Below are 27386 nucleotides of genomic sequence, written 5' to 3'. Positions count from 1 at the left end.
CACGTAGGAAAAAAGTGCCGAAGTCAGCAAGATGTTTGGTAATGCTACTGAACTGTGTGCATGGGGGCAGACGTAGGGCACAGCAGTTTAACTTAACTGTTCTCCAGGTAACGCATCTGGGCGTGATGTGCTGAATAGACAGATATGCTTGAGGTACAGAATCCAAACCCTCGCTTGCAGAGGAATGAGTATACAACACTGCAAATGCAAAAGCAATCCTGTTTATGCCTACTAAGTGTTGTAAATGCCACTTTCCTTTCACCTTGAGGTGTTATTCTATGTTTATATGCTATAGTTCAGTAGCAAATTTCAGAAATTTTCCTTTAGAGTAACGCTGTGGAAATAGTTTGCTGAGGAAGGAACTTCTGGTGCAGAGTGCTGTTGTTCACACCACTGCTGGCTTTCAAAAAAAAAACCAAAAACTAAAAATTCATTATTTCCCTCCCTTGGTCCCTGGGAAGGAGATAGAGAACTGAGCAGAAGTAGATGACTTTTGCTCTTTGAAGGCTGTGGGGGTACATATATTTAGTAGTCTTCCATCTTGCACAGTGCTCTGTTCAGATCTGTTTGCTAGTACAGAAGTATGTACAAGAAAAAAGGCATGTCTGTCCCTCTGCTTCCCATACGTTCAGTCTGAGGTCGTCCTTCATGTCAGTGACATTTGAGCTGGGCACCTACATGCTACCCTGAATCTATCGTTTGGCATGAAAATGGAGGAATTTCCTATTGTTTTCTCTTAAGAAATCAAAGTCGTTTGCTGTCAAATATTAACTTCAGTTTCAGAAAGGAAAAGTACTTTTTAAATATGAAAAGTGAGAATATCTCATGGTTGACAAGGACAGCATGCTTATTAAAGTCAGTGAAGAGTGAGTAAGGCTAGCAGAGCTGAAACCTGCAATACAAAGAGATGAAGACTCTGAAGTATTAAAGCTGGAAATTTTTTTTTGTGCATTTGCAAGGGCAGGTTGTTTGAAGTTAAAATACTCTTGTTTACAGTGGCTGTGGGCGTAGAAGCAGGATCAGCTTTCTGATAAGGCTTTTTTTTTCCAGGTATGGTACACAGGGGGTAAGAGAAACAGGAGCAATTTAATAACTGAAGGGAGAGAGAACAGTGAGCTGAGTACATTATGCTGAAGGAACGTTTTATGCAAAGAATTTTTTCTATTATTTTTCGTGGTGTGTGGGCTTACACTGGAAGATCTTTCTGAGAGAAGGCAGGAGAATTCTGATAGCTGGTAAGCATATTAAACTTCAAATGAAAACGTTTGAATGACTTTATAGCAGCTACTAGCAAGCTACGTGGAATAAAAAATAGAATAAAATCCAGCGCTTCTTAAGAGGGACCACTGTTTTTAGCATAAACTCTTGTTTTCTTCAAGTAGGTAGAAAGGAATTAGATATAAAGGATATGGATTTTTCTACAATGTTTTATGAATTAATCTTTTATTTATTTATTTTCCAAATAGCAGTGGGTCAGTGATTACCTGTTTGAGAGATGAGGGCAATCGATGCAAATGTTACCTAAAAGTTCTTAGAAAATAAGGAGTACCTTTAAAAAATTAAAAAAGAGAGTCGGGAACTAAAATCTACCATTAATAAAATAAAAACTGATCTAAGAGGAACGTGTCTAATGGTCAGTGTCTGCTGGCTCACGGTGTTCTTATCACACGGGCATTTTCAGCGAGTTGCCACTTTGCATTGTTGTGCCAAGCAGAATGGCTTTCCCATGCATTTGCTCTGTCATGGGTATTACCATATAGCAGTTTTTTTAAGCAGCTTTTATTGTAGTCATAAAATACTCCCTATATATAACATAGTGGGCCATTGTAATCTTTAATGTGATTTGATGGACTGAACTTGATGTAGGCATTTGGGTATGGTTGGATATGGATATCATTTCAGTTTAGGCATTTGGATATGATTAATACCTTCAAGTATTAAACCTTCATTTGTATAATGTTATTTTTTCAGAGATTAAGCCTGTCTTTCTGTTCTTCATATTCACAAATAAAGGTCAGGATCAATGCCTCCTAGCCGCTGCTTTTTGTCTTTCGTTGGATATAACCATGTCTGCCATATGGAGTTTATGGACTACACAAACTGAGATTATTCTTCAGGATTATGTGCCCTCATGTCTTAAAGTCCCCTTCCAACCCAAACCGTTCTATGAGTCTATGTATGTTTAAATAATGTTGCCTGCCTGCCCTGTTACCAGTGGCTGTTTTGCACATGAGACCAAAGATATTGAACTGAGACAACGAAGCCCCCAGTGTTTCATCATTGGCTTTGGAATACATTCTGTTGATGATCAAGTGAAAGACAGGCTGGTTTTATTTTAGATAGCATATTAATTTGAGTAGAAAATGTGCATACTTGTCTACTAGATGGAAACAGTGAATTTTGATACCGAAGATGATAGTTAATGCATATCTCGTATTGTAAGGTAACTCAATAGATTAAGGAAAAATTTCTGGCAGTAAATTTTCCTGTCCATTTTTATTCTCCCCCTCCATTAAAATTCAGGAGGGACTTGCATTTATCTGTTGTCATAGAAATCAAATCTGGAAATATATCAAGAGCCTCAAATCTTTTCTAAAGCTGAAGCTTTTGAAATAACCCTTTGCAAATTGTTACTGTAATCTTGCTCATAACAGTGTAAGGCAGCACACAAGTCTCTCTTTGGCTGATTGTTCTGTAGGTGCATTGTCCAACAGCATCTGCAGCAGCTGTTGCCTTCCACAGTCTCAAGGAACCAGCATGTGATGGCATTTTTTGCTGTGCTGGACCCTTTTCCACTGAGATTCTCCTTCTGTTCCCTTTTTTTCCCCCTGCTCCAGTGCTGTGTAGGATGAAAACAAGCTCTTTCTATTATGAATATATGGAATAAATACTGAAAATACAAAATGAAAATGCAGAATGGTCAACTGTTGTTTTATATGTATGTTTGATGAGATCCAGATACATCTGGATACTCTGAAAATAATCAAAGTATTCACTGACAAGTGCTTAATTTAGCAGAAGACTACCGTGGGCTGTCTTTTCAATTCTGGTGTTGTGGTTACAATGATTATGAATATAGGATAATGTATAAAACTTATGACAAGAATCTGATTTTTGAAATCTAAAGCTGAATTTTATTCAACTTCAGTTAAGTTAATTTTATTTATAACAAAGTTAATGTTACAACAGTATAACCTGAGAAGCTCCTTAGAGATGGTAAGTTCTTTCTACACGGTGGGGGAAGCAGCCTGGTATCTGTGTTGGTGATATACAAAGTGCTTTTGACCATGTTGAGGAACAAGTGAGTTACAATGGAGCTCGTGTCTCCAAATGCTGCCCTTACCCTATCTGTGTGTTACCAAAGAAAACTGTTTTGCATACTTCCCTGTATCTTCTTCTTGTGTGTGTTTGTTCCAGTGAAGTGCCTCATTCAGCATTGTTTTTAACCAAACACAACACGGAGTGACAAGAGAAAGAACTTCACCTGAGGGGAATGTCCATACATTGACCTTGTTTGAACTTATTTGAAATGCTTTAGGGCTGGTGTACAGTCAGTAAACCAGATTCTAATTTCACAGGATCACAGGCCTGAGTTGGAAGAGACCTCAAGGATCATGAAGCTCCAACCCCCCTGCCACATGCAAACCCATCACCCTCCCCATATAGTACTAGACCAGGCTGCCCAGGGCCCCATCCAATCTGGCCTTGAACACCTCCAGGGATGGGGCATCCACAACCTCCCTGGGCAGCCTGTTCCAGCACCTCACCACTCTCACAGTAAAGAACTTCCCCCTGACATCCAGCTAAACTGACGTTTAGTTCAACTTAAAATCATTTGCAAATATTCTGTGCCTGGTAATGCTATGGTTCAGTAGAGGTGATTGTGTTGACTGAATTGGCCATGTGATAAGAAAAGGTGAAGGGTTTAATACTTAATCAGCTGGATGACGCCTGGTCTTTTTTATGTTCAAGGTGAAAGAAATATGGACAGGCAGAAAATACCTGTGGAATACCTTGCTCCCTGTGGAATTCATTTTTCTTTTTGGAAGGTCTTCTTTTCACAGATTAATTAACTGTGTAGCTGCTAAAGATCCTATTCGCACCATAAATTGCCCACATTTAGCTGTAGCTCAGCATGTTCATTTTCTATCTTAATTCAAAACCTAGAATGAAAATGCACCAACTTACCTGCATACTTCTTTCTTTCTGAGTTGCGAGCTTGGAGCTAGAAAGCAATGGTTAAAAATTGGAATTTGAGCTTAGGCAGTCAGTGGAAGTGGGTAAAAATGATTACAGCTGGTGAAAGACCCTTACCCTTTTAATGGCTGAAATTCCTTCTGCTGAAATCCCTGTACTGTTCTTTTCTTTTGGAGATTGCAGCTACTTATGCTGAATAGCAAAACCTTTCTAAAACTCAGCGGATGTCTTTACAAAAAACAAACAACAAAAAAAAACCTACTGCAAATGCATCCTTCTTCTTGTTTTCCCCAGATTTTAAGTCACTCAGTGCAGTCTCTGCAAGCTTAGTGAATCCTTTTCATGAAATGCTGATGGTTGGCAGAATAAATTTGTGTCAGCTTCCTCCTTACTGCTGAGCAGCATGAAAATGAATGACATACATGTTGATGGCTATATTTTTGAACATAAGAAGCATGCTTGACTCTAAGTAGGAACAAACAGTCTACAGCCCAAACCGGTATGTTGTTTGCTGAATCGTATCCAGTATTAGTTTAAAAAATAAAGATTTAATTGTTTAATTGTTACATGTGTCACTACACTAAAGCTACTTAAAAAGCATACATCGTCTATGCCAATATCTTGTTGCCCACCTGAAAACATTGACCTGACTGCTAAAGTTAATCCTAGTTCTACAAAATCATCACACTGAGTGATCAGCCATAGCCCTCAGCATGGTGACTGTAATTCTGAAGATGGCCTGGAGTTCTCAGAGATGAATGGTGTCACACAGTACTGCATGCTGGGGGATATTGCTGGGCTGATGATTTCAGACAACTGAAGTCTTCTGTTCATCCTAAGACAAACAGATGCAATTGCAGACTGGCTGACTGCTGTGAAATTCCAGGGAGAATTTTTTGATTTTAATTGAGAGTTGTGGAGTGTTTTCAAATGAAATGGAAGAGCTGTATATTTTAGTTTGCATTAAAATAAAAGCATCGATATTTTAACTGGAATTTATTTGTGTTTTAAGCTTAAAAACAAACTACAAACACATCGTTGTAGGCTTTTAAGATCTTGACCAGATAGTGGGTCTATTTTAAACACTTGAAATCTATGTTGACAGCGTAATTTCTGAATTTTTATTTTATTCAAAAATAATTACCTGCTCTGTATAGCAGGCAATACAATTTTGAAAAGATTGAGACTGTTTATAGCTTATTTATTCAAAAATGGTTAACTTCCCTTTCAGTGTTTTTATTCATATATGTACTTTCCATCTCAGAAACAAATCATAAGCCTTCAGAAGTTTTGCAGATTTGTCCTTTGAGAAAATATATTTGACCTATTTATGGCTGTTTTATGACAGGTATTGTTTGCTTAGGAGACAGTTCTGGAGGTAAAAGAAACCTGGAAGGGTTGTTATCCCTCCCTCTTCATTCAAAAAAAACCAGAAAAATGTTACTGTCTTTTATTTACCTGGTATCCTTGTTATTAGACAAATGGTCATTGAAATTTCACATTGCTGCATAAACCACTTCCACAGAGCATGGTGGACCAGATTAAATATGTATATAAATATATGTATTTTCTCGGAGTATTTTCACACCGTAGGCTGTAAATTAGAGAAACCAGAACTACCTAAATAGTTATTCCATTTAGTCTGTTCTTGCTTATTTTGAGAAATCTTCAGCAGCATTGTGCTGAAAAGACATCCTGTGAAAAGATTGGCCTTGTGTGCAGTGAGAACAAAATATCTCAGCTGCAGGGTTTCTCCAAAACTCTTTGATACAATCTCACTACTCCAATACTTGTGAAACTGAGAAGTTGTAACTGGAAGTTGTGATAACTCTGCCTGCCTCTTATGGAAATGACTTCCTCCTTCAGCCAAACAAACAGAGTAAGATAAAGCATATTTACAGCGTATATTTGCAGTAGAGATGCTTTGTTTTAAAGGTAAACTGGCAGGGATCAGATGTCTTTATTATAAAAGACTTTTTTTAAATAAAGTCATCTGATGGTCCTCAGATGTAGGTAACACAAGAACTCTGTTTTTGATGTCAGTTGGCGTTTTCCTATAGAAATAATAGGCAAAACTCAGTAAGCAAATCACTCTTTAAGTGCTGTCTAATAATACATGATTTGGTAGGTACAATAGCAAGCTTTCCATTCATCCAGACAGACCTTAATGACCACTTAGGAGTCCACTTTCTGGAGTATATGTTAGACAGGTAGAGTGCAGCAATGGGAAAGAAGGGGAAGCATTCTGATCTTTTGCTAAACATTGGCATCTTCTTATGTGTCTGTAGATCAGAGCAAATTAGTATGAGAGGATGCATCATGAGGTAGGAATAAAGCTCTCACTTTTCAGGTGTTTAATGAATATGCTGTTTTTTCAAAAGCACAAAAGGTTTTTGTGAACAAAAACTCTCCCTCTTATTTTGGTCTTGAGAGCCACAAAAGGAAGTGAAAGATGGGAGCCCTTCAGCATGTAGGCTGTACAGCTTGTTTTCGTGTGTATATTGAGGATGTGCACAGGAAACAAGCTTGATATAGAAAGAGCTGTGTTTAGAGCCAAGCAGAAGGAGTGAATCCATATTTTCTTAAATGCTCTTAGGTTTCTTCTCGGGTAAGTTAATATATTACTGTGATTATATTAAAAAATGTTTCACAGTAGTGAGGATAGTATAGGTGCCATCGTTTTCCGTGGAGCTTCTTTTCTTAAGGCAGATATTTAACACAGTGAATATTTAAGTGAAAAGTAGTTGTGGATTTGTCTATTATGGAATGTTAAGGGGCAAAAAGGAAAAAAAAATGTTTAAACTATTCTATTCTGCCAGCAATGCTAATCAGAATTAAAATGTCTTTTTAATTCCTGAGTGTAGATTGTTAGAGTTGAGTATCTGTATATAATTATGCATAAGGAAAGCAGAAGTATTGCTCAGTGCGATTAATTAGAGATTTGAGGGCAGAGCAGAAATTATTCAGTTCTGTAGCCAGGATTTTCTGAACAAATTTAATAGTTAAATAGCCTGGTTTTCTCAGGAAATGAATTCGAGCTCTTCTGAAAACCAGTTCACTAATTTATAAGGCTAAATACTGCATTGGTATTTTCTAACTTTAGGCATGCAAACCAACAGATTCAGATGCATAATTTGAAAGATTAGCATCAGTAAGTACGTTCCTAAATATTGTGGCTATTTCTGGAAATCTGGCAAATAGACAGTGTCCATTTAAAATAAAATAAAAATGATTGCTTGCCCATAGATGGAGTGTTAAATTTGCCAGTAAGAGTAAAACCTAAACAGGGTAAATGGCATCTGCAGACTGCTGAGGTTTGTAGTCTGGTGGAAATGTGATTTCTGGAATGCAGTAATTAGATGGGGTAGTCAATACTTGTTAATGAAGCCTGTGCTTGTGATCCATCTTTAAAGGGAGAGAAAAGCAATACTGCCCTTCCTGTGGAGCCCTTATTGACCTGCAGCAGCAGCTGCTGTCCACTCATACAGCTTTCCCACAGAATGACTAGCACGCTTCCCTTAAGAATAAATAGTCTGTCTTCCAAAAGTGTTGGAAGTGTTTCAAGAAGACAGAATGAAATGCTGCTCCTAGAGGATAAATGAAATATGAGGTGTTTGGCAGACAAATTATAGACAGTCTTCTCTGTGTATTCTAAAAAATACCCTCTGAAAGAGAGACTGGTGCTGCTTAATTCCACTCACTGTATGGGATGCCTACGCAATAGCTAGACATGTTACTGCACTTCAATGTGCATTTTGTCCACTCTTTTATTTGTGCTTTTCCCACGAACTGTTTTTCTAATTTTTTTTTCCTGGGATGCCAACTTCTAGGAGGTGATCCGAATAGCGGGCTTATGGCAGCAACCTCTTCTTTATTGTAGCTGTCAAAGCAAGTTTGTTGGGATCAAAGATAGTGAAATGGTTTCTCCTAGAACTGAGTCTTAGCACAGTGTTTCTTTGAAGGCTATTCTAAATCTGGCTTAGGATGTGGAATATGTCACTGAGGTCTATGTCATTCCATTTATTTCTGCAGCTACAGGGGAAAGTACCAACGTTTGGGACCTGTTTGTTTTCCCTTGATAGAGGAAAGCTATTTTTTATTTTGGAGTAAAATAAATTAAATTGTTAACTTTTGGAAATTCCTTTATAAAACATTGTCATCAGTTTTATTCAGGATGACTGCCCCACCATGAGCAAGAACGCTAGTCAAAGCAACAAATTCTGTTTCTTCAATTTATCGTGCTTGTTATGCTTATTAGCATGATTTGGTAGTGTTCAAGGCTGATCTTAGAAACACGTATAGCAGCCTATAAACATCAGTAGCTTGTTACACATTTCAGTGCTCCCAGAGCATTTACATCTAAAGGAAGATGTCCCTTGCCTTTGCTGATCCCTGAGCTCACATTTTTCTTGATGCCTCTTCCAAGCTCACCATTGATACAGATGGATTCGGTTTTTGTTATCCTTTAACAGAGCTTCAGATATTTAAACTATTTTCTTTCTTAATTAATACTGAGAACAACAACTGTTAATTTAATGAAGCAAAGACTCCTTGAGAGTGAGTTTTGTCAGGATTGATGCAACTTCGTATTTGCAAGACATCACGGTGACAGACAGCTGATGCTAATGCTGATCTTTAGATTGTCAGCTTAATCCTACAGGCATATAAAATTTCTTTGTTTTTGTGTTTACAAGATACCAACATAAGCTTTAGCTGGTTGAGCTGCTAGCATGTTGAAATAAGTTCTAAGCTTGTATTTATCAAATGCTTTGTTTGTGGCTGGTTTATGTTCTGATATTTGCAGACCTTTACTTCCTCTGTGTTAAAGTTAATTAAGTGAGATACTGATCTTTATGTAGAGGCAACTCCCAATAACCCTTGTGTGCTCATAGGTAAAGTTTATGAATTCGGCTAGGTTGGAATCATAGGAGAGGCAGTGTCTTTTGCGCTGCTATATGAGTGGGGAGAGAAGAAAAAGTAGGAAGCCAAGCTTTTGAGTCCACTGGGAGAGTCTAAACCAAAGTTGAAAGCTGCAGTTTAGACGTGTTTTTTCCCTTCTGTCTGGTAAATCTTCTTGCAATACTAAACTTGAACTACAGCTGAGGCTTTATTGGAGAAATGTAATGTCAAAGTACAAGTTTATACGATTAAGGAATGAGCTATATTGAGTCTGTTTGTACTGTTTGACAGATGAAAGGCCTTATTTAAATTTAGATGCTTCCTCTGTGTTGCCTTGATGGAACCATAAAGTTCTTCTCCTTAGATGGGGCTCTGTGTGCTTTGAAGTAAAGAGGGAAGAAAGCGATGCTTTAAACAAGGCATTTGTGGTGTTGTAGAAATTCTGGGAACACAGTGGAAAGAACTGATGTTCTGAGTAGAAAATACAAGGGAAAATATTTGCTTAGAAGAAAGTACATTAAAATTAAGTTGCTGATTTCAGTTCTGTAAGTTTCACAGAAGCCAGGCGTAGGGGGAGGAGAAGGAGTTCAGTTTTGTCTTTGTAAATTCAAAGAACAAAGCATAGTTGGCTTACATACTTATCATTGTTTCTAGATGAAGTGTTGTCTGTCACCCATTTAAAAGAAAAAAACAGAAAAAAACAACAAACATGCACGTATAAACCAGTGACACACACACATAGAAAACCTTCGTTTCCCCAAGACCAAAACCATATCACCTAAACTTCGAAAACAGAAGAAAGATTAATTTGTGCCAAACCTATACTCACGTGTTTTGTAAGCTTTATCAGGTAGGGATTTCCGAATCCTTTGTAAGAAGCACTTATTATGTATGTATTAATTTTGAGAGAGAAGAAGCTTGTAAATTGGGGTTCCTGCATTGCACTGGAGATGATAGTGCTATTTGCAATTTGCAAAGCAAAACCTTCACAAGAGGTCTAGGTGTTTGCTGTTGCCGTATTTCTTCCACCCTTCCTTCCATGCGCCCAAATCACTGTCTTGTAGAGTTTGAGTCTCATGCTTCCAGCATGTTTACGTACAATGCTTAGCAAAGTCATGTCCCGAAGAGTGTTGTTTCTAGACTTACAGCTCAGTGCCTGTCTATTTCTATACTTGGCCTCAGCTCTCACCAAGCTTTTCCCCAGACTACTGAAGAGTGCATGAATGCAGCCTTCCTGCTCGTTCTTCAGTGTTGCTGATAGATCTCCTGTCCCAGAGGAGGAATGGTGGCATCCTCTCCAGAAAGGCTGATCTAGTGAGGTGGTTCTGCCAAGAGCTTTGGGCCTAAAATACTAATTCTCAAAGTCCAAAGGCATGAAAAATCAAAATTCTTGTATAGGTATTATTCAGAACAGAACAGAATGGCTTTTTTCTTTTCTCTTTTTTTTATTTTTTTTATTTTTTTTATTTAGTGATCTGCTTCAGGGCTTGCCAGCCATTGCTTTCTGCAAGGTGCTGACTGGCTTAAAACTTCATGTTCTCTCCTGGCTTCCTTGGACTTTTGGAAGTCCTTTTATCAAAGAGGACTTTTATCTGTGCTGAAGTCCTAGTGCTGTATTCTTTGATCTACTGCTATGTTATGTGAGCCTCCCGTGATTTTATTTTTTTGTTGTTGGCTTTAGGATCCTGACATTGTCTTGAGATAGTTCCTGTAGTTCAAACTGCACAAAAACAGTGAGATTTATGGAAAAGAAAGACTGTAATTCACAACACTCCAACTGCAATGCAAAACACTTCTGATTAAATACAGTCTTTATCTAGTGGAATGGTTGTCCTAGGTATCACAGAGAACAGCTTGTTCCTTTATGAAACTTAACTTGTACTTGTTTTAAAAACAAAAACAAAACCCAAGAAAAAGTAGATGTTCCTCTCAGTAATAGTTTGTCTCCCTCTAATAGTCAAAATGAAACTGGTGATCCAATGACAGTGCGTGCAATTGGGCTTATTTTTAAAACTTCTTTCTTGAATTCTTATCTTCATACCGTGGGGAGGCACAGCCAGCATATAACAGACACCGCTAAACTTGATAAACCTTCTTTGAACTTTTACTCATCTTGACACTTGAACTTTGAATATCATATCATTGGTGTAAATATACATGTACCAAAGGACAGGATTGACTTTTGTTAAGGAGGGTTGTTTTTTTTTTTTAATATTTATTTTACTAACTTGTACAATGTGAAAATGTATATATTTAATATTAAAGGTTTGTTTAAAATGCTCTTGAATGTAGTCAAACTATACTTATGATAAACCTCTCTGATTGCTTGTTTGATCTTTAATATCTTCTCTCTTCTGTGTCCTGTTCCTGGGGTTCCTGTTTCATGTAAGTAGAAAGTAAATGGCTGACTGGAATCTTTTTCAACAGGAAATGTATTTTGCTTTGTCTGACTGTTACCGAAAGAGACAAGGATGCTGATTACTTGAAGAGAGCAGTGAAGTACAATAATCATGATTTCATAGAGTCATAGAATGTCTTGGGTTGGAAGTGACCTTAAAGCCCACCCAGCCCCAGCCTCCTGCCATAGGCAAGACTGCCACCCAGCAGCTCAGGCTGCCCAGGGCCCCATCCAACCTGGACTTGAATGCCTGCAGGGATGGGATACCCACTACTTTAATTACTTCTGCTGTCATAATGGTTTAATGCTTTAGTGAATGGTTGAGTAGCAGTAGAATTCTGCCCTTTTTGATGATAAAGTTGTGTGATTCCATTTTTTTATCATGCTTGTTATGTAGGTTTTTCAGTCTTTGTAACAATACTTGTTGATAGTCACCTAGCTTTTGTTCAAACAATCACCTTTGATGTGGAGTAGCTTCCCCCCACCTCCCACATACACTGTGTACTTGTAATTAAATAGGTACAAAATTACATCTTGTCAGTTCCCTCAAAACTGGTAAAATTTAGACCATTTGTTTGCTTCTGATTAAATAGAATGGGCTGCAGAACTTCTGGCTGTAATAAATATTTCCTTGTTGTTTGCGTGGTTAAAATAAGTGACAGGTGACTCTGAGGGTGTTAAAGGATGTGATGCAATGTTTGTGGATCTGACTTTCTTCCTGCATCTGTCTTGGCTACTTTTTTTTTTTCCAGCTGAATCTGTATGTGATGTATTCAAAAACAAAGTGCAGATGTTTTGTAATGAATCACTTTTGCCTTTGGTTTGCACACCTTTATATCCTTCTTCCTTCATCACCTGTTTGTGAGGTTCCTGGTAAGCTCCCAGAAATATCACAGAAATGACATGTCCATCCTTTACGTCACTTCTGATATCAATGTCATGTTTTACAGACTAATTGTTAATTAAAAAACAAAACAAAACAAAATCCTCCCAAACCAGAAAAAAAGTCAGACTTTAGTTACAAGCACACTATAGTGTGGGAAGAACAGCTGCTTTCTCTTGGGTTACTTTTCACCCGATTTAGCCCTTTTTAGTCCTTGAAAATATACTCATCACCAGTGCTTTTCAAAAAATATTGAGATAGCATTGCTGAGAGCCTTATACGTGAATAATCTTAAAATACTGGGAGAAATTTCGTATAGGCTCTCCTCCCAGGAACGTCATGTGCTGCCCAATAAAAATAGATCTGTTCTGATATAGTAGCAGTTTAGAAATAGTCTCCTTTGGAGTGGGATGTGCAGAACTAAATTCAGAACAGCACATGGAGGACTGGCAACTCTTTAAGTAAGATGTGAGCAGCAAAAAAGGAACTTTGGTAGCATTTTTGGAATAGTTGTTTTGATGCTGAACCTGTGAAATGGCAAGACGAATCTTAATCAGATTCCTAGGAATCCTGGAAATTCACTGCTTCATGGAATTTTTCCTTACAAGGTCTGTGTTTGAACTCCCTGTTGTATTTTTCTAATACACTTTTAGAACAGCTAACTCTTTAAACTTGGCATAGAGAGACAGCTGCAGCCCTAAAATGATCCTTGGCACTTTACTGCTTTCCCCAGCTGGCAAGTTTTCCTGTTGTTTTCCTTTTCCCTTTTGTGTAAGTCGGTTGATGATATTTGTTTGTTCTGTAATGGGGAAACAGTTTCCCCCATCTGATGTTAGAACAAAGTCTGATTTTTATTTTGATTTCTGGGTCACTCCTTATAAATACCATGTGTGCCATCCAGAACTGTGTGCTCATTTTTCTCAGTCTATGTTCCTTGCTTTAAAATGTCTGCACAACGAATGGTAATTAATGACTGTTTCCTCTTTGTCCCTTCATAGCCAGTGGCATTATTAATAGTTACCCACATCTGCAGACAGAATGAAGGAATAAACTGAGGACAGAAAAATTCTTTGTAGAGCCGAAGAACTAGAACTTAGATCTCTAAAAGTATTTCAGTTGCTTACCATCAGGCTTTTCTCTTTTGTCATGGAATTTTGTCATTTTAAATTCTCCACGCAGGTTATAACATAGTAATTCTCTCATTAATTCCTATTTGGATAGCAGTGTTTCCCACTATTTTTTTATTTTTTATTTTTTTCCACGGATAACTTCGCTTTCTTGAAAGCAAATGCAGATTCTTTTAAAGTTGTTTGAGCTCTTAAAAATGAGGACAGAGTGGTGTAGTGAACTTCTTTGAAAAGAATTATCATATCCTGTCTCAGAGAATGTGAAGCCACTTGCCCGAATTGAAGGATTTATTAAAATAACTTTTACATCTTCTCTGTGTTATGGTCTCTATCTTTTATGATCTCCTGCTTAATCTCTATTGCCCCAGATTAGTCCTAGAAGTTATTTCTCCCTACCCAAATAAACTATTTAGAAGTATTTAGAGATAAGCAAAAATTCCAGGAAATTTGCTTATGACTTCAGCTAAGGTCCAAGGTTGGGGTGCACATCATCCATGGAAAATGCCCTCAAACTTATTTTCTATGAATAATTATAAGTTGGTATTATTTAGGCTTTCCTGCTTCCTCTGTTCCCCACTCCTTCCACCACTGAATAGAAGCCAAAGACCCCAAACAAAATGTCAGTTTGACATTTAATGAGTGAGTCCTTTTTCTTTTCTTTTTTTTTTTTCTTCTTACAAATAGTTGTTCAATGCCTTTATATCCAAAAAATGTAAAAATCCTTGTCCTTCTATTCGGTTACTGAGTTCTAAAACTCCTCAAAGGACCTTTTGAGGAAAAAAAAAAAAGCACCAAAACAATTTTGCAAAATTTTTCTTGTCTTTTCTTGTTTGTTTTCTTTCAGTTTAGAAAAGGTTTAAAACACTTGAAACTCATCAGATGAAGAAAAATAACAAGTAACCGTTCCAGCTGGTGTTATTGTGGTACTTCAATTTATGCTCAGAATAAAACAATTTGCTCAGTGTTTAACCGTCACATTTGAGCTTGTAGGAGGAGACACTTGATCCTGCTGTGCTTACATTTCTTGGAATCTTTGGGTAGGGAGGTTGTGGTAAGACAGGGGATTATTTTGGATTCCAAAGCAATTTTAGTTACTGGAGCACACTGTTCAATTGGTAGGCCAGTCAGTTTACATGTATTGCCTGGAAGACAGGAAAAGAGTAATTCCTTATTCTTGGGTTAAGTCTAGAATTGACACTGCTTCAAATTTCTAATGGTGAATTACCTGGACAGTGGGAAGGAGGGTATCCTCAACAAGTTTGTAGATGGTGCTGAATAGAGGCAGAGGATTTGGTACGGGTAGGGTAGAGATGCTATTCAAAAGGACCTTGCCAAGTTGGATAAGTGGATTGACCGAAAACTCCTGCAGTTCATTATGGGCAAATCAGAATGTTACTATCTGAGCTAAAACATCTCTGGTCAATAGTACAAGCTGTTGTTTGGGGAGCAGCACTGCAGAAAATGATATGAGGACCTGGTGAATAAGTTGTATGTGATAAGGTAGTGTGACCTCATGGTGAAGCGGAACCAACTGCAGCTGGTCAAGGAAAGTGATTCTTTCACTGACAGTTCTGAAGATGAAAAATTGTCAAACCATCTGTCAACACATGCAGAAAAGACGAATTAAATCCTTGGAAAATGCAAAGCTGACCCTTTTAAAAAAAATTATTTTTAAAGGCCTGATGGAATATGGTGCTCTTCTAGGCTGCAGTATTTCTTACATATGCATCTGATTTCACTGTCACATTAAGGATGTCCTAAGACATAAAAAGACTAGGAACAATAATAGTAGGAAAAATAAGTAGCAGTGTTTGCACTCTAATATAGTAAGCCATCATCATGGGTGTACATGGCTTGGCAAGAGGCAGGGCATTTGTTCAGAATTTTGCACTGAAGGGACAAGGACTCAAATGAAGTTGGGTTTCTTTCTTTCATTCTGTCTTTCTTTGTTTCTTTCTTGTATTGATCATCAAAATACTTTGATATTTAAAGACATTAAAAAAAAAATACTTGCCAATATTTTTTCAATAGTGATATTGATAACGTAAATAATTTCTGGAGTTATTTTCAGTTTTCTTGGCCCTTGCTACATGAAAAGGTTGTCTTTTCTGCTACAATTGATTCATGTAATTTACCATTTTAATTCAGGAGGATGCAAAGAGAATGTACAAGTGTAAGGGCAGCCAGATGGTGGCAACCTGGCGTGACTTGAACATGGTAAATAGTATCTGTATAGAGCCTGGCTTGCTTACAAGCTTAAAAACAAACAAACACAGTCACCTCACCACCCCAAATAAAAGCAATATGAGGGGATTGAGTGTACCCTTGATAAGGATGCACATGACTCTAAGTTGGGAGGGAGTGTTCATCTGCTTGAGGGTAGGAGGCCTCAGATGGGTCAGGCTAGATTGATTGGTGAGGCCAGTTGTTTGAGGTTCAGCAAGACCAAATGCCAGATCCTGCACTCTGGCCACAACACCCCACGCAAGTCAAGGCTTGAGGCAGAGTGGCTGGAAAGGTGCATGATGGAAAAGGATCTGGGGGTTTTAGTTGGTAGTCAGCTGAACATGAGCGAGCAATGTGCCCAGGAGGCCAAGAAGGCCAATGGCATCCTGACTTTTATCAGAAATAGGGTAGCTAGCAGGAGCAGGGAGTGGTCATTCCCCATATTCGGTACTGGTGAGGCTGCACCTTGAGTACTGTGCCTGTATTAGGCCATTCACGATACATTGAGGCCCTTGAGCGTGTCCAGAGAAGGCCAACAAAGCTGTGAAGGTCTGGAACAAATCTTATGATGAATGGCTGAAGAATCTGGGATTGTTTAGTCTGGAGGAGTCTCAAGGAGACCTAATCACTACTCTCTACATCTGAAAGGAGGCTGTGGTAAGGTGGGAGTTGGCCTCTTTTCCTAGCTAACTAGCAATAGGATGAGAGATAGTGGCCTCAAGTTGTGCCAGGGAAAGTTCAGGTTAGATGTTAGGAAACATTTATTTTCAAAAAGAGTGGTAATACATTGGAACACACTGCCCAGGGGAGCTGGGAAGTCACTGTCCCTGGATGTGTTCAAGAACTGTGTGGATGTGGCAGTGAGGGGCATAGTTAGCGAGTTAAGGTGGTGATGGGTTGACAGTTGGACTTCTTGATCTTAGAGATCTCTTCCAACCTTGATTTCTGGACTCATAAATATGTTTGTGTTTGTGTTTTCTAGTAGCTCCTCTTTTCCTTTAGCTTTCTTGTTTGTGAATCTACAATCCATAAGATGCACTGGGAGAACTTCAAATGTTACCCAAATTTTCTTTTTTTCTTTTCTTTTTTTTTTTTTTGAGGAGTTTGGTTGTCTCTCTTCTTGACTGTTCTACTGAAATTGGATGCTGAGTAGATGAGTCTAAAATTCTGTAAAGCTGCTCTTTACAGAATACCTGAAGCTTTCTCTCTTAGTTATGAAGTAGTCTGCAAGGCAACAGAATCTAAAAAGAATTATTCATTCATCTTGGTTGCTTATTCAAATAAAAAAAGTTTGAGTGTAATCAAGCCTGGCTATTGTTTTCCCCCTGGAAATGCTGGAAATGAAAGAGAATGTGGTGTTGGAAAAATTCCTCGGTACAGTCATAACATTTTTGCTTATTTTTATTTAGCAGTTGGTAGTCTTCCTAAAATACAGTTCCTTGGCACACTAGTTTCAGTATTCAGCAAAGATGTATGCTGTTGAAGGGGGAAGGGAAAATAATGAGGATGTTTACCATTATGTACTGTACTTATGTAGGCTTCCTGTGTATCCTAAGAGAGCTTCTCAGATCTTTCTGCTCCCAACTCTAAACAACATAATCCCTTGAATCTCCAGAGACAGTCGAGGAAGACAGTGTGGCTTCTTGTGGTTTACAGTGTCCTCAGAGTCTAAATACTTATAACTGGAGCCTTTTTCAGCTTTAGCATTTCCTGCGTTCTTGGTGACAACAAAATTGTTGAATTTTCCTTTTAAAAATAAAATACTGAGCAATCTCTCCCTCTAGTTAACCCTCTGGTAGCAGAGATGTTTCTAACTCCAGCTGCTGCTTTATAGGAAGATGGCAGACATGTAGAATGCATTTATGTGCAGAGGATAGTGTCTTCCACTGCTTCTAAATTGTGTGGAGTCAAATGAAGGATTTATATCCTATTTTAGCATTGCTTTTGGTAAACCCCAGATGTAGATGTCTCTGGTCTGATGACAGAGTGACTTAAATTTGGATGTGCTAAATCTTCTCTGAATTGAGGAGTGGGTGCATTTTGGAGATAATTTGTTTTCGATCACATAGTACTGCATTAAAAATGTAGTCTGGACTGCCCTGTCAGTTCTGCAGTTTCCAGATATGAATGTCACAACTTATTAAAGACTCTGCTTGTTACAGAATAGATGGACTGATTAATAACTCAATCTGAAACCTGTTACGCAAGGGATTTCTCCATCTCATCATATTTTGGGATTACATTAAAAAAGATGGTGACTGAAGCAATAGAAATAAGATAGAAAAATCACTCTCAGGGTGTAGCCTTAATTATTGTTTGTTATTTAAAATTACATTAAGCCTTTTATAAAATAATAAATGTTAAAATAAATGGCAGTATAGCGTGTGATGTAATGCCATTGTATTCTAGGTAACTGTGGTTCAGATGAATACATGCTCTTTGTAGACTGTCAGATGCAGTCATTCATTTGTTGATAGCAATCATTCCTAATAGTGCTGAAATCAGATGTAGTCTTGCAAAATGTAAAGCAAAATTTTTTATGGTGATCTCATTCATTTTTATTCAGAAACCATTTCTTTCTATAATCTGAAATTGCAGGAAGAGATAGAATGTATGAATTCAATGTCTGCTATTAAAGTGACAGGAGGTTGCTAGAAATAACGTGATCAAAAAGTGGTTAAGATTTAGCTGCACTATAAAGGCGGTGACTCTTCCCCGTGAAATGGCCCCAGGGCATGCACCCATTGCTCAGCAACAACCAAACTGTCAGTGTGTTATTAATATTGTGTCTACTGAAACCAGGGCATGGCAGTGCTGTGCAGTGCTGACTCAAGCACTGGCAAATAACTGGTGGCAAATAACTGTACGCATTTTGATACGCTGGCTGAAAACAGTGCACTGAACAGCAAACAATATGCAGCCATGCTTTCCATTTTGATAAAGGAGTTTGAGAATAAGTTTCAAGAGTGCCAAAAAAACCCCATCACTTTATGTTTGCAACACCATTATCAGTTGCAAATACATTGCGTGCAAATTTTCAAATGAAATATACGGAGTTGCAATTCAACTCAAAAATCTGATCATGTCTCTCTACTAGACTTTTATAAGACCTCTTACCAGAGGAAAAATATCCTGTGCTTCACAACCACATCTCACTCTTGTCATATCTGTCAGTATGCCCATTTGTGAACAGTTTTCAAGGATGAAGTATAGGAAGAATAAAATTTCAACAAAAACGTTAGTTGAACACCTTGAGAACTTACTGAGAATGGCAACCACTGCTGTAGAACCAGGTTGATTTGGTAGTTTGACAAGAACAAGGTTAAATATCCCACTAGTTTAATGTTTTTGGTTTTTCCTTTTTTGAATGTTTTAAGAAAAGTATTACAATTTAAAATATTTTGTTACTTACGTGTTAATGATACCATATATTTTACAAAGACTGCTCTGAAAGTAATGCCTCCTGTTTTATTATGCTGGCCCATGATGTTAGAGGCAGCCATTGCTGGTATGGCAGTAGAGGCTGAACCTTCCCACCAGTATTCCATTACATGTTGCCATGCAACAGATGGCAGCAGAGGGGCAGTCTGAAGACAATATCTGACATCACCACCGTCTGTGTGAAACACTTCTTCCTAATATCTAACCTAAACCTCCCCTGTCTCAGTTTAAAACCATTCCCCCTTGTCCTATCACTATCCACCATGTTCCCCTCCTGCTTATACGCTCAGGTATAAATCTCAGCCCAGGTAGTAGCAGGGGAAAATGTTTGATCAGATGGCTTTCTTAGTGAAGGTCCATTAAACAAATTTCCTGTCTGGTAGCGTTATGCTATTCTTCCTCTTCTGTTAAACTGAGGTAGATGTAGTACATGCATGTGATAATGTCGTGTTGTCATAACCATATTCCCAGGATGAAGTAGGCATACCAACTGTGCTTCGTGGCTGGGCACTGGGCTGCACAGTCTCGTTAGTTTTCATCCATTCGTGTATTTCTATAGCTGTCTCTTTTGCTGATCATTAAATGACAATTTTCTGAAATTAAATTTTCACACTTCATCGAGCAGTGGTGCATTAGACGCATGCCTAGCATTTTGTTTTAGCTGATAGTGCTTCCTGGTTTCAAAAATCTATTTGAGGTGGAAGCACTCCAGTGGATGTTACTGGTGTCTTTCTACTTCCATCTTTCCTGAAATGCACTTCTTTGTGAGGCCTCTTAGTGTGTTTGGAGCAATTCCTTTTGCCTGTGTAAGCATTTAACTATTTGGTTTTCTGCTTTGCCATGCGATCGTATCTAACTGTTGTGAAAGTGAAACAAGCCCTAAATAGTTTCTCAAAAAAGAAAGTTTTAGTTTTGCATCTACTTCATTTTTATATCTTTTTATGATTTAAAATGTATCCTAATATGAGAGCTGAGAAACCGTTTCATGTGGAACCTGTGATTTGCTTGGTTATTCTCCACTTCCCAGGAGCTGGAAATTCTAATATGTTGAGAAATGATGATACTACTGTTTTTCAAATAATTCTTTACTACAGTTGAGTTGTGCTTATGAAAAGATTCACCCATTGCAACTTCAAAAGAAGAAAACTGTCTGAATGAGGCAGTTAGCTGCACACAGTAGTTTGGATGACATCGCTTATACTTCATTTCTTTTGAAATCTGTTGAAATAGACTTTTCTTGCTGTATGTAATGTACCTGAAAGGCACTGTTGAGTATTTAATGGACTTCTAAAGAAAGCGTATGTAACAGATGGTGTGACAGGTGAGTATATGGCTGTCTAAAAGCACTTTATAAAGAGAATTGCTGGCATCATCTGTCTAATTCTATAGGATTTTTTGTAACGGTTCATACTGTGGCACAATGGAAAATGTCAAGTCTTTTATTCTGCTTGAAAATTGTCTAGTACAATTTTGGTAATGTAATAGTCAACACAGAAAAGAGCCAGAAGGTTTTGGCAGTCACTGCTTATGTATTTCTGTGTTGAATGTTGCATGGCCTGAACATGTAAGTAGCAGAGAGCTTAAGCTTTCTGCTGAAGCTGGCTCACTATAAATGTAACACAGATAAGAAGCCCAAAAGAAAAAAATACTAAATGCAAATGTTAAGATTGTGATGCTTGGGTTTTCTGGTATTGAAAGATATTAACTTTGAGGCATTTCAACACTATGAAAAGAGTAGTGAGACTACAAGTGGGAGCAATTTGCAGAAACTTTTTCTGTTTATTCAGGTATTTCTAGTTCTTCACAAACTAAAACACAGTATTCCTTTTCACATTGAGTGAGTCATTCTTCATTGCCAGTGTTGCCTATCATTTTCCTAACAAATGAGGGCTCTTAAAAGCAACTCAAGATATAATTAGATTGCAGCTTATGTAAAGTGGGGTAAAAGACAACTATAGGATTGCCCTTATTGGTGACACTGAGTAAAGTAAATTTTGACATATAAGAATATTATTTATTTTTAAAGAAACATTTGCTCTGACTTAAGTGCCCATCACACAGTCTGCTGTTAGTATGTGTTGAAATATTTCTTGTTGCATATTTCCTGAAATATATCAGTGAGTTATGAAATTCAGAACTTCTCTTTTTTTTATATAATGAGTCAATAATGCTTGTTTTATGAGCAGTTTAAAGACTGCCTCCTCGTCTGGTAGTTACTTGCACGAAAACATTGGAATGTAAGGAGTTCTGCTCACAGTAATTATATACCAATGTAAGGCATGGGTATCTGTAAGTAGACCTCTCTTTATGCCTGTTTTTCTTCTTTCTTTGTTTTTAATACCTCACTGTTTCTGAAGTAAATTAATTAATTGATTACCTGTGGGAGTCTCTTTGAAATATTTGAAAATAAAGATATATATTGTTATCTCATCCTGGAAATAATATGGATATCTCTTAAAGAACTGGTATACAGCAGGAGTCAAATGAAGTCCTTATTAGTCTGTGATTAAGCTTCTCTAAGTAGGAGTGCAATCTGTAATCTAGACTTTTTTTTTCCTGCTAATATCAATGAGAATGCTTTCTTCTTGCTGTCAGTGAAAAAGAAAAAGTCATCTATCAGTGTCTGAAAGCTTTGAAAACTAGGGCAGTGGCACTGAATTGAACTCTCATTGCATGGATGAGCAGCAGTGGAAGCAGAGCATGAGTGCACTGATCAAAGGCAGCTACCACAGCAGTGAGAAGTAGAATCTTATGACCTTCCTCTCAGCACACGATGGGTTTCTGTTTAAATTTGAGCCTGTTTTCTGACATTTTTATGGTTTCCCCTTCCTATTTTTCTGTTGCATGTAGCTTGAGAATAGTTGCTAGACTATGGACGGGAGTGGGAAGTGCATGCTCCTACAGCCCACCCACAACATTAGGTAGCAGTGAGTCACCAAACAGGCTCTTCTCTTGGTAGCAAAATTTATCTACTGGTGTGCCTATGTGCCTATGTTCTATCATTTTAAAATGTAAATATAGCAGTTCTATCAATTTGAAATGTAAATACTCTTCATCCAGTCTGTATCTAAGCAGACTGGATGAAGAGTATTCTACTGTAGAGTTTATACACAAATATCTATTTATACTTATGTGTATATAAAATACACGCACTGCGTTTACACTATGTTGTATTGTTTGAGGAACACAGAAATGCTGTTAGATATTCATCCCTGTTTGTACTGCATGGTCTTCTGACTCATAAGATCATCAGTGTTCATAGCAAAGAGGGTAAAAACTTTGAACTAAAAAGTTTTGTTTTCAAAAACGTTTCTAGTGAGCGAGGTCAGTTTTAGTTCTGCCCTATATGTGTCCCTATCAGTCACTTTATTTCTCAGAATGTATAGGTGATTTGAGTTTTGGAGTCTTTCTTTATAAACACATCTTGATGGATGATTTTTTTTTTCCAGATCTTTACATGTACTAAGCAATTCTGCAGTTAACGACGAATGATAAAAATTCTAGATCTTTTAAGAAGTTAGTGTCAACGTCCTTTATCCTCCACATTTTAGCAAAAGGATAAAATCCTTGAGAGCTGTGGCTTTATATCTGTAGTAGTGTGTATTAATAGTAAAAACACAAACCTCTGTGATATCCTTGCTGCAAGATAATACTGTACTGTAGGAGTCTGCAGTAAACCTATAATAATCTGAAATGGGGGTGACCTATGTTTTCTTGCTGTATGTATCTAATGCTCTATATCTCTTATGGGATCACCCAGAAGCCCCAGTGATGATCAGACTTCCAATATTCATCAGGCTTGTCTATGTAGTCTCTGCCAAAATTTTGCAGCTTATTTTGCAGCTGTGAGTTTGCTGCTCATCCTTTTGGGAAGGCACAGAAAGCATGGGGAGCTTTGAGTCATTTACATGCATGTGTAATAAAATCAGAGAAATATTTGGGTTATCTCCAATGTAAGACATGGCTGCTGCCAGCCAAAGAGGTATTGTGAAGTGGGACTGATTAAAAATAGCTAACTCATTTGTGTAAAGTGGTATGGGATGTAGGTGGAATGGTTGGCATTCACTGGGTGGCTGTGACAGCTAGCAGTAAATCCTGCACTGCTGCTTTTCCTTCTGCTGGCAGTGGAGCCAGTACCTGTGGGCAGGGATGGGGCCTACTCTACTCCTGCCTGATCACATACCACCAGAGAAGCTTCAGGTGAGGGGAAAGGAAGATGTTTTGTAAAACTAATCTGCTGCTTTGCCAGAGACCTGTTGTGGATTGCTCAGGGAAGTATTTGTGTTGGATCTAATGCAGGTGTTTCTAAATCTTAGAAGGCTGTGTCAGAGCTGTGTCAGATGAGTTTGGAGAGGGATTTAAATTGAATCAATGTGTATTATATGAGTCGGTCTGCTAAATTCATTTTAAGATTGTTTTCTGAGTTCTTTGCCACTAATAGGTTAGCCACCTGTAATGGGCTAAAGTACAATATACTGAAGTAATATTTAGTGCAGCTCAACCACCACCACTCCAGCTGTACCTCAGATTACCTCTATGAGGTTCTGGAATTATAACAGTATTTTTTCTTCCCAAGTTTAATTTTTAAAGAATGAGAATGTATTTTAGCGGGACTTTTCCAAGATGCAGTAGCTCAGCAGTCCTCCATTTCTAATCAGAGCCTCTCAGAAAGTCTTCAGTAAACCTTGAGGAGAGAGGAAAGCCCCGTGGCCATAGTTCCCACCCATGCACTACGCAGATCTTTCAGTGGGATCTTAGCTAGTAAATAAAACAGAGTCCCTGCGGTCAGTCAGTCCCTTAGAGCTGCTTTTACTCCTATGTTGTTCAGAACTCTGTCCAAAGAGCTGCCTGTGATCTCTCTTGGAGCCTTGTATGTCTGAGCTTTGGCTGGCTCAGCTGTCAGACGCTGAATGTGTCAAACCAGAAGGCTGCTGCTTTTCCATGGAAACGCTCTGTGCAATTGCAGAAACAATCAGGCGGTTGCTGTGCCCTATTGTTGGACATTTCCATACTCTGACTTGAATTGTTCTACCTTGATAAAATAAGTTTTCAGTTAAAATCCAGTTCTAGTTGATGTTTCTGTTGGTGTCACTGTTTATTCTGCTGTTGCAATATGGTGTTGGCTGTCCCATTTCTCTCTGCCCATGCACATCTTGCAAAAAAACCTTCAGACCTCTTACTTCTAGGTACCACTAATATAAGCTGTCCATGATCCGTATGTGCTAGGCCTGAGCTGCTGTACCACAGGAGGCTGTGCAGTCTTCTTCAAAAATTCTCCCTTGCAGTACTTTCCACAGTTGATATGAAGTAATTCAGTGTTGTTTTTTTTTATTTGTTTGTTTGTTTGTTTGTTTGTTTCACAAAACAAACTTTATTAATGTAACTGTTTTTTTGTGCTCAGCAATTTTCAAGAAAAAGGAATTCTGATTGTGGGTCTTTGAAGTGGCGGTATTTTTTGGAGTTACGTTTTACGTAATCTGCTTTCCACAATACTTTAATTAATCATGTTTTGGCTAACTCTGTAGCTATGATATGCGGTTGATTTTAAAGAAAAAAAAAAACCAGCATCCTTCCTTACAAGCATGATTGACTTGGAGATATTACTGATACAGCTCAATAGGAAAGTTGCCGTAAAGTACTTGGAAACTTAAGGAATTGCAGATTATGGAATAAATGTTTCAGTTTATTGGGCCTGTGCTCCTTTAAGGTCTTTTTGAGACATTGAAGTCTTGACATTACTCCTTCTGTAAGGAATTTAATTTCATAACTTGGAAGTTGTTCTGGAAGGGAGTCTGTGAAAGAAGGATTGCTTTCAGAGTTGTACACCAAATGCTTGTGGGTCACTAAGACAGCCTGTCATGAGCTCTGACCGTGTCCCTTTGCTGTCCTTCAATAATAGCTGACAAAAATAAACATCCATATAAACAGTTGTTGTAATCTTTAAAGAATGATTTGCTGCAGAGACTGGAGGCAGTCCACGTCACTGAACTCCTGAGAAGGAGATAGCCTGTCTTCCTCTTGTGAATTCTACTTTTATAAGCAGTAAAGAGTTTGAAAGGGAAAGATTTATTACTCAGAGCGTTAACATCACTTAATCAAACAGTAGCTTTAAGAACGATGGAAAAACAGTCACTTCCTTTTCTCCCACATCCAACTTGCACATCTCTGACCCTGTGGGGCACAGTGTGGGAGAAGAAGAAACTCAGTAGTCTTGCTGCTCATGTGGCTTTGAGGAACTGTGTGCTGACTGAAAACAATTGGGCCTGAAAACATTTGAGAAGTAAGGGGAGCACAGCCCATCCAAATGCAAGGTCTCCATTTGCTTTATGCGTGTGGAAGTGCTGCTGATAAAGTACTTGCTCCCAGCAGGACTTATTTCATTGCTGTTTTGCTGCTGCAGTGTCCAGTGTTTTACAACTTGGGAAAACGGCCAACTGAGATAGGACTGGAAGACCATCTCTGTAGTACAAGCAGATCTAAAAGGACTGGTCTGGAAGCCTTACCCCTTCTATGGTGATCTCAAAAAATGTTGAATCTTGTAAGTTTTTATATTGTAGATAAATAAGAGGAAAATTTTTTACAACTGCCTGTAGAATATTTTTTATACTCTTAAAAATTTAGACATCCTATTTCCCTTAAATTGAACTTTCTCAATACCAGATGCTGTCAACATAAAATAAATACACACACGTTATGTTGAAGCTGTTGCTCATATTGATAATATACTTGGCTGTCTTAATTATATCTTTTGCTAGAGAAATTTCTCTCCTTTTGAAACAGTTTGAGATTTTAAATTATCCTTATGCTTTTTAAAGTTGTAGGTCACATTCTTGTATAAATAATTGCTTTGTTTTTTTTTCCCTTCTTTTCTTTTTACTCCAACAGCACAAATGTTCATGAGTCGTGCATTTGTGTTCCCCTGACTAGAGCTTTAATTACAACTATAAGCTCATCTTGAGGAGTTAAAAATGATTTCTTTTCGGAAACAAGTGATACTGTAATAGAGCAGATCAGTGGTCTATTTAAGTGGTTTATCTCTGGCATTAACTTACAGTTGATACAACTGCAAGAATTACAGGGAGATTTTAGTATATCTGTGAGAGTAGGTATGAGAAATGGGCTAAAGTTCAAAACCACAGGAATGTTAGGCCTGTCATTGGTTACCTGGATGCAATGGTTGGCTTTGTTAATAAAGCTTTTAAATCTTGCACAGTGGATGGAGACTAACTTCGGTTTATATTTTTCTCAGATTAATAGTATACATTATTCTAAACTGAGGTGGTTGGTATTAAATTAATAGATTTTTGGCAGTCATTAAAAAAAAAAAATCAATTAAAATAACACGTGCTTCTAAAATCCAATTCAGGTCTCCATCAGCTTCAGTAAAATACCAAAGCTTATGTCTATCAGATAGCAACTAGGACTGGGAAAAGTTGAAGTACATGGTGCCATCATTATGAAAGAGCTCTCTTTTTGGATTCCCTTCAGTGGAATCAATTTAGGACACAGCATATCAACGTGTTGTTTATTTTTCATTGCTAGATTCTGTCTAAATCAGTTTATCCCTGAATACCTCTCTGGCTCAAATTGGGCCAAAGAACAAAGGAGATGGCTAAGTTGCCTCTCTCTCCTCCATCTCTCCCTATAAGCATTTTGGGTGTGCTGTTTTCCTCTCTTGATTTCAAGCAGTTCAAATTAAATATTTGTCAAATATGTGGAGGGTGCTTTTTTAATGTTGCTCCACGTAACTCACTGCTTTTGCCAAAACTTGTAGTGTATCCTGTTACCCCTTTGTGTCATGGCTGCTGCACATAGTTTGTTAAAGCTGTGTAAAATCAGACTTAAGAATGAAAGGAATCAAGAAAGTTAAATGGATTTTGATTGCTGTTGCCCTTCATTGTCATACAGCTTGCACATGTGGAGTTACAGCTTGGGGGTTTTTGTTACTGTCTGGAACCAGTCTTCTGATGTTAAATTACTTTTAGAATTAAAGTTACTTTGCAGGAGGTCTCTAATAGAGGAAAAAAGACTAAAACTGATCTGGAATTTTGAAGTCAATCTGTTTGCCAGCATTGTAATGGCTACACTTTTTTTTCCAGAAATGCATTAATACATAAAATTTACAAGTATATAAAGCTCATTCTTTTAAGCTGTGTTCTTTACTTTTAAGAGGGAAAGCAACAAATGTTATCGATGCGTTCCATAATGCTTAAAC

The 27386-nt window shown here is 37.8% G+C and overlaps 1 protein-coding gene across 3 annotated transcripts in view; it reads left to right on the top strand.

Annotated features, from left to right (window-relative positions):
* The window catches only part of FGD4 (FYVE, RhoGEF and PH domain containing 4), a 115826-nt gene that overhangs the window by 12246 nt on the left and 76194 nt on the right, over window positions 1-27386 (top strand). The window contains exon 1 of one of the 3 annotated variants that reach the window (XM_085229347.1): window positions 6785-6805. The exons of 1 other annotated variant lie outside the window; for it this stretch is intronic. The gene's annotated coding sequence lies outside the window, so the exon portion shown is untranslated. Of the gene's footprint in view, window positions 1-6784; window positions 6806-12795; window positions 12986-27386 lie in introns of those variants that run through there. One more of the 3 variants, XM_085229370.1, reaches the window with a different exon arrangement.

Source organism: Meleagris gallopavo, chromosome 1 (genome assembly GCF_905368555.1).
Source record: "Meleagris gallopavo chromosome 1, MGAL_WU_HG_1.1, whole genome shotgun sequence".
NCBI classification, from domain to species: domain Eukaryota; kingdom Metazoa; phylum Chordata; class Aves; order Galliformes; family Phasianidae; genus Meleagris; species Meleagris gallopavo.
Note: the sequence above shows the minus strand (reverse complement) of the source record. Positions and strands in the feature narration are given on the sequence as shown.